The sequence below is a fragment of the Cricetulus griseus genome, chromosome 2 (assembly GCF_003668045.3).
Source record: "Cricetulus griseus strain 17A/GY chromosome 2, alternate assembly CriGri-PICRH-1.0, whole genome shotgun sequence".
In the NCBI taxonomy this organism is placed as follows: Eukaryota; Metazoa; Chordata; class Mammalia; order Rodentia; family Cricetidae; genus Cricetulus; species Cricetulus griseus.
Window position 1 is genome coordinate 99,285,567 of NC_048595.1, and position 14,501 is coordinate 99,300,067.

A 14,501-nucleotide genomic window follows, 5' to 3' on the forward strand; every position below is an offset into this window, starting at 1 on the left:
GGTTTGCTAACCAGGCTTCAGTTTCAGATACGCCTTCTCACTGTCTGATGGTTTTTGTGAACCAGTGTCTGTTTTTTTTTCCTTCTGTGAAAAAGCTACAAGTTAGGGCCACAGATTGCTAAGAGGGTAAGAGACTGCTACCAAAGCTTGACCACCTGAGTGGTGGGTAGAAGGAGAACCTGCTCCTACAAGTTGTGTGGTCTCCATGCACTTGTGTGTTTGCACATGTAACTTCTGAGAAGTCACAAATAATCTTGTCCTGCTGCTTTACAAGCTTGTTTTAAGGATTAGATGGGATAATAATGGACATGAGGCTCTTTAATTGGTAAAGCAGTTAATGTAAGGAATTACTGCTACTTAACTCTTCCTTCCTTTTTCTCGTAGGTAGTGTTGGTGCTTCTTTTCAGTGCCAGTCCATCCATCACGACCACATTTGTCATGATGACAGTGACAAGGTGAGGTCCTTGTTAATGTCTGCCACCGTGAAAATGCATGCCACCCTTATTGTACTGCTGGATTCACCTGCGTAACTCTGGACCTAGAGCTCCTGGGGCAACTTGAGGTGTAATGTTGAGACACAGAGTACAGACGGTCTTAATGGTTTGTGTATCAGATTATTGGAGTGCTCCAGAACACCTGCAGCTCAACCTTCAGAAGAGATGACCTGGCTCCTACCTAGCTCTCCAGGTCTCTTGTTGTGTCTCTGTCCTTCCTCTTTATCTGCACAGGCCAGACATAAAACAAGTGCTCTCTTAGCAGTTCATGTGTTTCTAACTGGAAATACCACAGACATTCCAAATTGTTTCACTTTGTATATAGTTGATTATACAGTTATCACCTTTCTTATTTTTTTAAAATGTGATGATGTGATGGTGTGTGTGTGTGTGTGAGAGAGAGAGAGAGAGAGAGAGAGAGAGAGAGAGAGAGAGAGAGAGAGAGGGGAAACCTGAGGTGTTGCTCCTCATCATCTACTTTATTTGAAGGAAGATTTCTTGTTCACCACTGTGTATACCCCATAGACCTCTCAGCTTCCCATCTTGTTAAAGGAAAACTTAGATTGGAGATACATGTCTTGTGTCCCAGCTTTCTGTGGGTTTGCAGATTCAAACTCTGGGCCTCACTTTTAGGCACAGCAAGTACCTTAGCCAAGGAGACATTTCCTCAACTTTTTAGTTTGTTTCTTTGATATAGGGTCTAATGCCATAGTAGTCCTCCTCATGGACCACAGATGTGCCCTCTGCACCTGTTTTCTTTTTATACTTTACCCTTACTTTGATTTACTTTGTTCCCAAAGCCTAAACTAAATCTTGTCTTGGTTATTGAGAATGTAACCTGATTCTTCAGGATTGTTCGTGTGTGTGTGTGTGTGTGTGTGTGTGTGTGTGTGTGTGTGTGTGTGTGTGTGTGTGTGTGTGTGTGTGTCTGTGTGTCTGTGTGTGTCTGTGTGTGTCTGTGTGTCTGTGTGTGCTCGAGTGCGCGAGCGTGTGTATACACGAACTCACACAAAGGCATTTACTACTTTGGATCGAGTTGTTTCATTTTAAAATCATATCCAAATTAATGGTGGGTGTTGTGGGTTGGTTTTTGTTTTAGGTCTCACTATGTGATCTTGGGACTGGCCCGAGACTTGCTATGTAAGACCTGGGGTGGCCTTGAACTCATACTTCCCAAGTTCTGGGATTAAAGATATGAGCCATCATGCCTGGCCATTGTTTTCTTTTTTGCTTGTGTTCTTTTTTATCGATAATAAAACCTGCTTTTAGGTGGGCTTAGTGGTGCATAGCTGTAATCCTGGCATTTAGTAGGTAGAGGCAGGAGGATTCAAAGGCATCTCTGCTTCATAGTAAGTTCCAAGCCACCTGGGCTATGCAAGACCTTTATAATATCAAAAATAAAAGGGGAAAAAAAGACCAGAGAAACTTGCCTTGAGGGCCTCTCTCATGCCGCTTCCAGCAGATTTCTGTGGTTTGGATGTATTTGGAATGTCTGCTGCTGAACTGGATGAGTTTAAATTTAGTTTTTCACCACCAGTTTCCAAAGGTTTTTCCCATTTCCGTGCATGGGTGTGTCATTCATTCCCTTGTCAGCTGCCAGGACAGACCAACCCAAATGCTCTTCCTTACATTGATCGAGAACCTCCTCCGCTGTTGGAGAGAAGTCAGTTAATCATGGAGATTTTCCAAATGTTTTACTGTTGGTAATCTCACTGCTTCTGCCAGCTCCCACAGCCTTCCAGAATCTCTCTTCCTGTTACAGTTACCCAGAGCCACAGGGAGGTCACTGAAAGAGACTTCCTAAAATATATACACCAGAGTTCAGTGATGAGCATTTGAAAATTAGAGCTACAAAAGCAGAAAAAAATGAAGTCACTTTGTCAGTGAGTAACAAACAGTGTAAAGTTTCTGGCTTTTGCCTCTTCATTGACAGTATAGAAACCAAAGTGAGCTTCTTGGTCTAGAGTCCAGGGATGAGATTCTGGCTCTTAAGTACTTTCCATCTCCCTCAAAATGGTTCTCATTTTCAGTCTATATGACTAATTTTGTGTTTTTTATAATTAGTATCACCCCTCCAATACATGGATGGAGGTAGGGAGAGGAGGAGAGATTTTCTTTTTCTTTGAGACGGGGTTTCTCTGTGTAGCCCTGGCTGTCCTGGAACTCACTTTGTAGACCAGGCTGGCCTTGAACTCACAGAGATCCACCTGCCTCTGCCTCCCAAGTGCTGGGATTAAAGGCATGTGCTACCACCACCTGGTGAGGAGGAGAGAATTTTAAAGGATAATGTTTGGCCAGCATACCACAGTTCAAGATTGCTGCGTCCCCCCCCCCCATGTGTACATTGTGTTTCTCAGGATTGAATGAGAGGGCTCTCTTGTCCGTGCACTGATAGTTTATTTTGTTGATTGGAGCCAGAAAATAGTATTTGATGGATAGCTATGTTTCTAAGCATTAGGGAACAATACATCAGGATACAAGATGGATTAAAAATTGCTGTATTTTTTTTTCATGATTTTCATGTAACTGGGGAAAACAGACAATAAAAAGTAAATGCCAATTATATATTATGTTACAATAAGATACAGTAAGAATTAGATAAAGGAAAGGTAGGGCTAAATGTGATGGCATAACCTTTAATCCCAGCACTTGAGGTAGAAGCAGGCAGATGGATCTCTGAGTTCCAGGCCAGCCAGAACTACATAGTTGGGACTCTGTCTCAATTAAAAACAGGTTGATTTTGGTAAGTGGGATGATATCCATAAAGAGGTGGATGATGCAGATGGCAGCTTTTGGTATTAATTCTTTCAATTTACTGGGGGGAGGTCTCTGCTCATCTCATCTCCTCTGGTCTCCTCCTACCTTACACGTTTGAGACAAAGATTCAGTTACCCAGTGTTGTGTGACAAAACTCTTCTTGGGGAGATGCAACACACATCTGTTTAGCTCCGTTAGGGAGTTCACAACAGACCAAAGTATGGATACCACCAAAATCCAACTTGGTGAACCATGAGTTTTATTGTGGTTACCTACAGGAACATGGTTGTGGGGTTATTTACAGGAGCAGAAATGACTCAAAGACATCAGCCTCACCAAGGCGCACCTCAGCTTGGGTGATAGCTCATGAAGTTGGGAACCTGGCATACACTCACAGCCTGCAAGCAGCTCAAGAAGATGTCGTTTCCTTCCCAGGCCTCTTGGTTGGTCTGAACCTCTTCTAGGCAGCCCAGGGTCTTCTTTGCAGCTCAGCTTCTTTCCATATGACTGGGAGGCTCAGTTTTTATTGCTTACTCTGGCAGGGAGGGGCCTAGTGAATCTGGTGGGCTTCAGGGACTTCCAGAAGCTCTTGAGTTGTTTTCCTTCCTGCTTAAGGAGCTTCCTGTAGGATGGAATGCTTCAAAGAAAACAGCTATCCAGTCCCCAGGCCGACCTAGAATTTATAATTCTCCTACCTGTTTCCCAAATAACAAATATAAGCCACATTTCCAATTCTTTTTCAGATTTTAAATAGTTTATTAGGCATAGAAGGGGTGCTAACACTTAAAAATCAGATTTCTCTATTTGCATTAGATTTTATAACAAATGGATATTGGTTTTCCAGGATCAGAAGTGAAATTGCCCTACTGAACTCACTGTGTCCCCCTCTGTTTTTGTCTGCCCACTTCTACCCCATTCCCCACCTCCACTACCTTTTCTGCGATGCTCTGCATTACAGGTGGCAAACACTTCTGAAATTTATTTGAATCTTCCCTTAAGCATTGTTCCAAATATTAGAGATAGTAGATTGAACAAAACAGAACATCTAGAAGTATGCTTTCTGCAAGGAGAGAGGTTAGATAAGAAATATATTATTAAATGGTTATTTGTTTATAATATACAGAATAAAGCAGAAAAGAGTCATAGGGAAACTGGAGAAGGATTAATTGTCTTCTAAAAATAGGATAGTCATAGTATTCTTTTAAGTAGGGATGGCCTTATTTCTATTTTGTAGTTGAATATAAGACACAGATTAACAATTTGTGCAACATCACATTAAGTAGACTACTGGAATTCAGATCCACATTGCCTAGTTGATGTCTGCATTCTACTATGTGAAAAACAAAAACAAACCAAAAACCCCTTTCTTCCTTTAGTTTTGCCAAGTTATTTGCGATGTGCATAGGCACTGTCTGCAAGTGGTGGAGGCCCTGTAGAGTTCCAGTGAAATGGAGTCAATTGGTAGGCAGTCTTCAGTTATTTCCTGCCTAGTCCTTTAGCGTTTGCTTTGTCTAGTGTGGGTCGAGGGACAAACCTGACTGGATTTCCAAGGAATGAGGAACAGATGGACACACAAACAGAAGCTGGGATCAGATGGTTGAGCTCTTGGATGAAGAAACTTCAGTACCCCAGAAGCACGGTGTTTGTTATGTAGAGTTGAATGGAGAAGTTATTACATACAGCTGAGCAAGGAAATGGGGTTGGAGTATACAGTTAGACCAAGGAGCCAGTTGAGCTAATCTTGGTAGGCATGGTCTCTGTAGGGGAGCAGTTGGACTTCATGCCATAAATAATGGGGGGAGCTATGGTACCTATTTTCTGTGCACACTGTCAATATCCATGCACAGACAAAAAGGGGAGGCAAAGCATTTTCCTCTGGGTATGAGGCTAGGGTCTTTGGCATGGCGGTGCCCACATACATCTACAACACACATTAGGACCTCATGCACTCAGGACTTTCTCCACTTCCACAGGTTGTTACTCCAGGCTCCCTTTCCATGACAACCTCTGAAGTCTATGCTGCTTTGTAACAAACCTCATGTCATACATTGCTGTGTTGCATCCTTCCAGATGTGACAGTCATAGAGCATTATTTTAACAATAGAAAGTATAATACAAAACTGTTACTGTTGTTGTATCTTCCTGATATTGGAGTTAACCTACCTAAACAAGTGTCATTTGGGAATAAGGAGATATTTGCAGTGAGAACATAACTGACATAGGGAGTAAGTCTGACTTAAGGATGAAACAATATCAAAACATTGAGAGGTATTGAGTTAGCCTGATGGGTTTGACCTCTAGGACCTATCAGGTAGAAAGAGGACTGATTGCTGCAAGTTGTCCTCTGACTTCACACACACACACACACACACACACACACACACACACACACACACTGAATAAATGAATTTATTTAAAAAAAATCTGGGTGGTGGTGGTGGACTTCTTTAATCCCAGCACTCAGGAGGCAGAGGCAGGTGGGTCTCTCTGAGTTCGAGGCTAGCCTACAAGGAGAGTTCTAGGACAGTCAGGGCCGTTACAGACAAACCCTGTCTCAAAAAGCCAAAACCAACAAAACAAACAAACAAACAAACAAACAAACCTCTTTTCAAATGAGGTGAATTAACTTGTAGCCTCAATTATGCACTTTACATAGCATTGCTATGTCACAAGGAATCTCGAGTGACAGAGACAGAGACACAGAGAGATGCTTGTGTGTGAATGGTGACTTCTGAACAAATCTCTTACAGTAAACCTGATACATTGTCCTGGGAAGAAGCATCCCTACAGACTGCCTTCAGTGAGGGGGGTGGCATTTCTTCTGTGGCTACATACTTCCTTTTTTTTTCTTTTTCTTTCTTTTTTTTTTAAATTATTTTTATTAGTTCAAATTAGGAACAAGCTTGTTTCACATGTCGATCCCTTCTCCCTCTCCCTCCTCTTACCCCATCCCTCCTTCCTCACCCCAGACCTACCCCCCACCCCATCCACCCTCCACTCCCCAGGCAGGGTAGGGCCCTCAACCAGGGCTCCGCAAAGTCCACCACATCATCCTGGGCTGGGCCTAGGCCCTTCCCAATGTGTCCAGGGGAAGAGTGCATCCCTTCACATGGGATGGGCTCTCAAAGTCCCTTCTTACACCAGGGAAAAACACTAATCCACTACCCGGGGCCCCCTAGAGTGCAGAGGCCTCCTCATTGACATTCATGTTCAGAGGTCTGGATCAGTCCTGTACTGGCCTCCCAGACAGCAGTCTGGGGTTGATGTGTTCCCCCTTGTTCAGGCCAGATGTTTCTATGGATTTCTCCAACCTGGTACCAACCCCTTCGATCTTCATTCCTCCCTCTCTTCAACTAAGTTCCAGAGTTCAGTTCAGAGTATATCTGTGGATGTCTGTCTCTGCTTCCATCAGCCACTGGATGAGGGCTCTTGGTATGGGACAGGTTGGTGGAGCAGGAAAGAAGAGTGAGGTGTTTCCAGACTCAGGGTCATAGTTCCTTTTTTTTTTTTTTAAAAAAAACAAAAAACAAAAAACTTCCAATTTTGTTAAAAGAGATGTAGGAACCCCTTCAGTTTCTCCAGAAATAATTCCAATTGGAACTTTATATTATCAGGATTTTGAAATACATAATATATATTCACACAAATATATACATATATATGCATATACACACATCACACACACACATACATGTTACATGTATCTTTTTATTTTTCTATTTATTTATTTTTGAGACAGGGTCATACTATGTAGCCCTAGGTAGCCTAGTGCTCATTATATAGACAAAGCTGACCTCAAACTCAGAGATCCATATGTCTCTGTCTTCCAAGTGCTGGGATCAAAGTTGTGTATCACTACACTCAGTTCACATGTCTTTTTATCTGTTTTATTTTATTTTCTGTGCAGGATCTTACTATGTAAACCTGGTGGCCTGATTATCACTTTGTAGCTCTGGTTCATCTTGAACTCATGGCAGTTCTTCTGCTTCAGCCTCCTGAGTGCTGACATAGATGTATGCCACGATACCTGGTTTATATTCCTATGGGCCATCACTGATGTGGCCTGGTCTGTTCCAGATCAAGAACCGCTAGAGCTGTTACACAGACAAATCCTGTCTTGAAAAACCAAACCAGCCAGGCAATGGTGGCACATGCCTTTAACCCCAGCACTCTCAAGGCAGAGGCCAGCAGATCTTTATGAGTTCGAGACCAGCCTGGTCTTCAAGAGCTAGTTCCAGGACAGTCTCCAAAGCCACAGAAAAACCCTGCATCGAAATGCACCCCCCAAAAAAAAGAAGGAAAAAAAGAGAAACCAAACCAAAGAAACAAAGAGTTTAAAAACAGATTTCAGGAAATATTTCTAGGAAATACTTTTCATTTTGCAGACTAATTTGTGAACAGAATGTATAGCTTTAAATTCTTCTGGGTTTTTTTGGAGACATGGTATCTCTGTGTAGCCTTGTCTGTCCTGGAACTTACTCTGTAGACCAGGCTGGCCTCAAATTCAGAGATCACCTGCCTCTGCCTCCTGAGTGCTGGGATTAAAGGCCACTAGCATTAAAAATGATTTGCTTAGTTTAAAGATACATAACCTGTTAGCTTCTTTGAGCCACGTTGGACCAAGAATTGTCTCAGGCCACCCACGATATACGTAAACACTGTAAATGACTTTCTTGACATTGGGTACACCTAGAAGCAAAGAGGTCTTCCCATGGTAATGTGACACCCTATGGAAGAGTCCTTTAAAATTGCCAAGCAGGTCGTAGTTATGATCACTATTAAGGACATGAGCATAACCAAGTAGCAAAATTTCACTGATTTTTAAGTATATCTTTATTATAAATATGAAAAAGGAGAACAAAATAAAAGTAATAGCATGTTTGACACTATTTTAGGACTACACCATCAGTGTTCCATGGAAGTAGTTTATGCATTCCCACGGTGCTCCTCAGATGCTTTGCTTTAATCCTGGAAAACAGTTGCTCACAAACCTAAGGTGCTGCCAGAGATCATTGCCATCCATAAGATGTGCTGTGAGGGATAGCTGCTGCTGCAGCAAAGGGTGGGCTTGGGAAAGCATAGCCAAGTTGAGTGTCAAGTTACAGCTCTGCATTTCACTTGGAAACTAGCAAGTAACAGATATGCCAGAATTTGATTATTTTCCTGGAAATATGGAAAACTGTTTTTAAACTCTCTGGTTTGGTTTGGTTTCTCTTTTTTCTTTCTTTTTTGGGGGGTGTTTTTTGAGGCAGGGTTTTTTTGTGGCTTTGGAGGCTGTCCTGGAACTAGCTTTTGAAGACCAGGCTGGTCTCGAACTCATAAAGATCTGCTGGCCTCTGCCTTGAGAGTGCTGGGGTTAAAGGCGTGCACCGCCACTGCCTGGCTGGTTTGGTTTTTCAAGACAGGATTTGTCTGTGTAACAGCTCTAGCGGTTCTTGATCAGGAACAGACCAGGCCACATCAGTGATAGCCCCTAGGAACTTCAGTCTTGATGACAGTCTGCATGATGTTATCACTTTTTATCTAGATTTATTTATTTTTATTTTATGTGTATGAGTGCTTTGCCTGCATGTATGCCTGTGTACTACATGTGAGCCTGATACCCACAGAGGCCAGAAGATGGCATCAGATCCTCTGGGACTAGAATTGCAGACTGTTGTGAGCCACCATGTGGGTGCTGGAATCTAACCCAGGTCCTCTAAAAGAACAACCAGTGCTCTTAACCATTGAGTTCTCTCTTAGCCCCATACATTTACTTTTACAATAAAATTAATTGGCAAGAAAATAACAAAGTTTGGGCCTTCCACATTCAACTGTCAAAGCGGGACAAAGTGGAGGGCCGATCATATAGTTGAGTGAGTGACTCATGGAGTTAGGGCTGAGGTGTGGTAGCACCTTTAGTCATCAAAATGGAACACTTATGTTCTATGAGGTTAAGTGCTAATAGTTTGCAATGGTGGGTTAAAACATTGTTGCTAATTGATGTGCAATAAAAGTTAATGTTTTAAGTAAGTTTAATTTTGTGTTAGACTACATTCATTGAAGCTGGCCTAGGCCATGGTTTGGATATCCGTGATTAGTTCTTAAAGATGACAGAGCATGTTTAAGGCTCAGTAAAAAAACATAGCTTCCTCACACCCCCACTGTCTGTGAAGTGAACTTAGAAAGCAACATGAGGAAAGTATGTTGGTTGGTGTCTAAGACCCAAGTTAAAATTCCCACTTTCACCTGCTAAGCAGTATACTGTAGGCAAATTCTTTAAGTCAGACTTTCTTCATTAATTAAACAGGAAAAATAGCCACGGTTCATGTTGGTAAATGATGTGTAATGTACAGTTGTTACAATAAATCTTTCCGCCAAAGCCACCTGAGCCCTACTGCCACTTAGGCAGTCTCCGCCAAGCCACCTGAGTTCTGCCCACCATGTGGATGGACAAAATAATACAGAGACATATTAGGTACAAATGCTGCTTGGCCAATGACTAGGATCTCTCATCTGTTAGCTCAGTCTTAATTATAAATCTATATATATTATAAGACTTATCAGATGCCTTCCATTGGTATTGCCCCTTGCCGGTGGATCACATCATGCCTCTGGAGGAAGAGCAGAGGGGAAAAAAGGACACTTCCTGTTTTTCCTTGCTTAAATATGAGTCTCCTTGGTACACCTGCCTCGAGAATCTTCTTTGACTCCTAGTCCTGTCTAACTTGCTGCCTCATTGGCCAAACAGAACTTTATTCAACAATCAATAAGATAAACATACACAGAAGTACTTCCCCTATCATCTCTTCTATTCTGTCTAAATAAAAAGGATAACTTATCTTTTATAATAACTGAAGAAAACTATAACCATAACTATCTGTCTTCAACTCTATCAAAGTCCACAGAAGGATAATATATATACTCTAGAATTGACAGACACATCTCATTCCCTGGATAGTCACCCAAGTTCCTCTGTAATGTTGGGGCATCCATCTTCTATAGGCCACAGTGTGTCTGGCACACTTCTCCATTTCAACAGGAACCCTTCATACAGTTATGCTATTTAGGTCTTTTCTACCTTCCATGAACTTCTCTAAGCACTGAGTCTTCTATCTACCTCCTTAGGAGATGTGGGCACTGTTACTATCCATATTTCAAGATAGGGAAGAAACTATTAGGCTAGTATGATGATTTGCCTATTGTCATTGACTGGTAGATCTTATGCTGAGACTGGAACTCAGGCACCTTGTGTGTAATTGCATGATAATGTCTTGTCTTGTTCATGAATGGTGTTTAATAAATGTAATTGTTTTTAATATGGTGCTTAAACAACTTAATGAACACTTTAAAATTTTTAAATGGTGTTATTTCTTTTAAAGAAGTTTGAAAATAGAAAGCAAAGTAAGTATATATTAATAGGCTTTGTGCATTTTAAAAGCTGCCAAATACTATTCTTGACTCTCTGTTTTAGTTTCTGTGGATCTGACCATGCCATTTCATTTCCTTTTTTTTAAAAAAATCACTTATTTTGGGAGATTATGATATAATTACATCATTTCCCACTTCCTTTTTTCTCCCTTCAAACTCTCCTTGCTGTCTTTCAAATTCATGGCATCTTTTTTTTTTTATTAAGTGTTGTTATATTCTCTCTCTCTCTCCTCTCTCTCTCTCTCTCTCTCTCTCTCTCTCTCTCTCTCACACACACACACACACACACATGCCTCCTTTTCCATTAATAGTTACATGAACACATACTCATGGCCTCTTTTTTTTCACTAATTATTGTCACACACACAGATACATATGCATACAGATACATAGTCCTAAATACATAAATACACCCTTCTCAGTCTGTGTAATGTTACTTGTGTATGTTTGGGGAATTTACCATTTGGTATGGGATAACCAATTTGTGTGTTGCTGGAGTTTTCTTTTTCCTGCCAGGTCCCACCACCCTTCCCAGCCCCAAATAAACACACAGAGACTTGTATTAATTATGAAATTGTTGGCCAATAGCTAGGGATTCTTATTGGCTAGCTCTGTTTTAATTATTAACCCATTTCTGTTACTCTGTGTATTTCCATGTGATCTTGGCATACCGGAGAATGCCCGGACCTGTTACTACTTTTGCGACTACACAGCGTCTCTTTGCTGGGCCTCTCTGTCTACCTTTTCCAGAATTCTCCTTGTCTCCTAGCCCTGCCTATCTTTCTGCCTCTATTGGCCAAACAGTGTTTTATTCATCAGCCAATAAGAGAAACATATATACTGAAGGATATCCCCCATCATATGTGCTTCTCTGCGCTCAACATTCCTTAGTTGCCTACAGTTTTTGGTCTAGGATTGAGGCCTTGTGCACTTTCCTCTCTCTGTTATGTCTGTTGTCCTTGTATAGCTTCTGGCATTATTAAAAGGCACACTCAGGGCAAGCGTTCTTACCCTCTGGATCTTAAAGTCTTTCTGCCCATTCTTTCACAGTGATCTTTGTGTCTCAAGTATAGGAATTGGTTTGGAGACTGGGCTTCACAGCTCTGCATTTTGATTGGTTGTGGTTTTCTGTAATGATCTGTTGCAAAGAGAAGTTTCCTTGATGAGAGTTGAGGACTACACTTACCTGTGGGTATAAGGACAAATGTTTAGAGTGTAGTTAGTGATTATGCTGGGTTAGTAAAGTGGCAGCTGTAGGTTTTCCTCCAAGATCCATGACTTCACTTGCCCTGGGTAGTTGTCTAGCTCTCTAGGGCCAGGTGTGATGTCCCTCTTGTTGAGGAGTCTTAAGTCCAATTAGAGAGTTGTTGGTACTTCCAGAATATACATGCCATTACTGTGCCTTAGGTTTATTTTGCCAGGTTGGTTGTTGTGGTTCTTAGGCATCATAGCTGGGTAGGACCCTCGATTGTTTCCCTCCTTTGGAAGCTTGCATGGTGCCTTCTGGTACCATGAAAGCTAGTCCTCCCACGGGAGGTGTTTAGGTCAGTTCCTCTCAGGGGCCTCAGAGCCTGCATCTGAATGGCATGGTTATCTTTAGAAATAGGGACTTGCCTTCTACCTCTGGAAGGCAGCCTAGGGCAATCGCAATAGTCTGTAATGTTCGGAGAGTCTCTTGAACCAAAACTCAAAAGAGGGCTTCTCATGCCTGCAGTTGGGGGATTTGTTAAATGGTCTTTGGGTCTTAGAGAGAACACTGTCAGCCTAGATGAGAAAATTTCATTTAAACTATGTATGTATATTTATACACAGACTTGCCTGTATTAGTTTTTTTTTTAAAGGCAGATTGTTATAGTATGATTCTTTATGACTGTTTCAGACATCGTTATGTATTTTTCCTTCTTTTGTATTTATCTCCCTCTCCCTTCCCTCCCCCATCTCTCCCATTTCCTGATCAGATCATTAATACCCTGTTATTCCCCTCTCTGTTGCTTCCCTCTCCACCTCCCCAGGCAATGGTCCCCTTTTGCTTTCCTGGTTTCTGCAGTTACTCTAGAATATGCACTCACGTGTGAAGTTTTGGAGCTGGATAGTCTCAGATGAAAGAACATTCAATGTTTGTCTTTCTGGGTCTAGCTGTTCTGGAACTTGCTCTGTCAACCAGCTGGCCTTGAACTCAAAGATCCACCTGCTTCTACCTCCCTAGTGCTGGGATTAAAGGCATGCGCCATCTTTTCTAATTCCATTCATTTACCTGCAAAGTTGATGATTTCACTTTTCTTTACAGCTGAGTAGCATCCTGTAGTGTATATGTACCACATTTTTATTAGCTATTTGTCAGCTGGAGGACTTTGAATTGTTCCATTTCCTAGCCACTGTGAACAGGTCAGCAGTGAACATGGCTGAGCATCTGGAGTAGAATGGCAAGTCCTTTGGGGATATGTCACAGAGTGGTATAGTCATGTGGCAGGTTTATTTTTAGTTTCAAGAGAATTCTCCACACTGATTTCCAGAGAGGCTGGACCAATGTATGTGAGTGAGGGTTCTCTTTTTCCCATACTCCCTTTAAGATTTGTTGTCAGTTATTTTGTTGATCTTTGATATTTAGACTCTGGTAAGATGAAATCGCAAAGTTGTTTTCATTTGCGTTTTTGTAATTTCTGGGGATGGTGAAAAAATTTTGAGATATTTATTAGCCATTTTTTTTTCTTTTGAGAACACCTTGTTCTGAAAAGTGTATAATATTTAAATATAACTTTTTAAGTTTATTCAAAACACTATAATGTGTGAACTCATTAAATAAGCTGTTTTATGTATTCCATCTCATTTATCAGTACTTTATTTCCTTCTTCTCTCCTCTTGTACCTCCCCACCTTAAAAAAAACAAACAAACAAACAAAAAAAAACAGGTTAAATGAAATCACTGTTTGGTTGGGGACAGCAGTGAAGCCCTGTGTCCCATGGAGCTTCACTTTTCACTTTGTTGTGTATTTAGGTTCTTTACTGTGTTTGAGTTTGTGTTTCTTTTCAGGTTATGCCATTTCTGTTTTTTAAAAAAGCTGTTACTTGTCTAACATTCTAGAAAAACAGGATCTGTGTAACCAAGTGTGACTTCCAATGCCAGCTGTTCCATGGTTTGGCAGAAGTCACAGGTGGGTAGGTGGGGGTGTGGGAGAAGGAGGGACGGAGTAGTAAGGGCTCTTGATCTGGGACAGCAATAGTAGATTTGTTACATGTGGGGTTTAGTATTTCCCTTTTAATCATCAGTATCCAAGCTTACTGACCCTTCTTGTGGGAACAAAGGGCATGTTTCCAGAACACAGTCTAAAAACTGATGAGCTGCCATGCTCTCATTCTTCATTGAAGATCTTCAAAAGTCTCCCATGTTTTATGCCCAAAGCTTAGAATTGTGCCCCACTTTCCTTTACTTTTATATCCATTTGTCTTCTTCCCTAGGAGCATCCATCCCCTGGTCTGACCAGTGCAAACGCCATGTACTCCAGGGTCCCAGTCTGAATACCACTCACACAGCTTAGACTTAGAAACCTGATTGGGGTGACCAGGGGACGAAGAAAGGACAGACACAGATGGAGCTGGTGGGCTGTGAAAGGCACCAACTATGCAACAACCAGGCACATTAATGCTTTTATTAAGGGAGGAGTTAGCTGGTCTCATTAGGAGGTTACTGTAGGGAAGCTGTCTCAGGTTGCAGTCTTGTAGATGGAGGAAGCCACAGCTGATAGTTTTTTAGATATGCTGGTCCATCTCCTAAGTCCATGCACTTGGGACAGAGGAAGGCTTTGCCATCCCTTGGAGGTCACCTGGGGAAGGCTTTGTCTA

At 41.7% G+C, this 14,501-nt stretch overlaps 1 protein-coding gene across 3 annotated transcripts in view; it reads left to right on the forward strand.

Moving 5' to 3' along the window:
- Positions 1-388: 388 nt before the first annotated feature.
- Rnf38 (ring finger protein 38) overlaps positions 389-14,501 on the forward strand; it is a 70,967-nt gene continuing 56,854 nt past the window's right edge. For all 3 annotated transcript variants that reach the window (XM_035439895.1, XM_035439897.1, XM_027403203.2), the window contains exon 1: positions 389-455. The gene's annotated coding sequence lies outside the window, so the exon portion shown is untranslated. The remainder of the gene's footprint in view (positions 456-14,501) is intronic.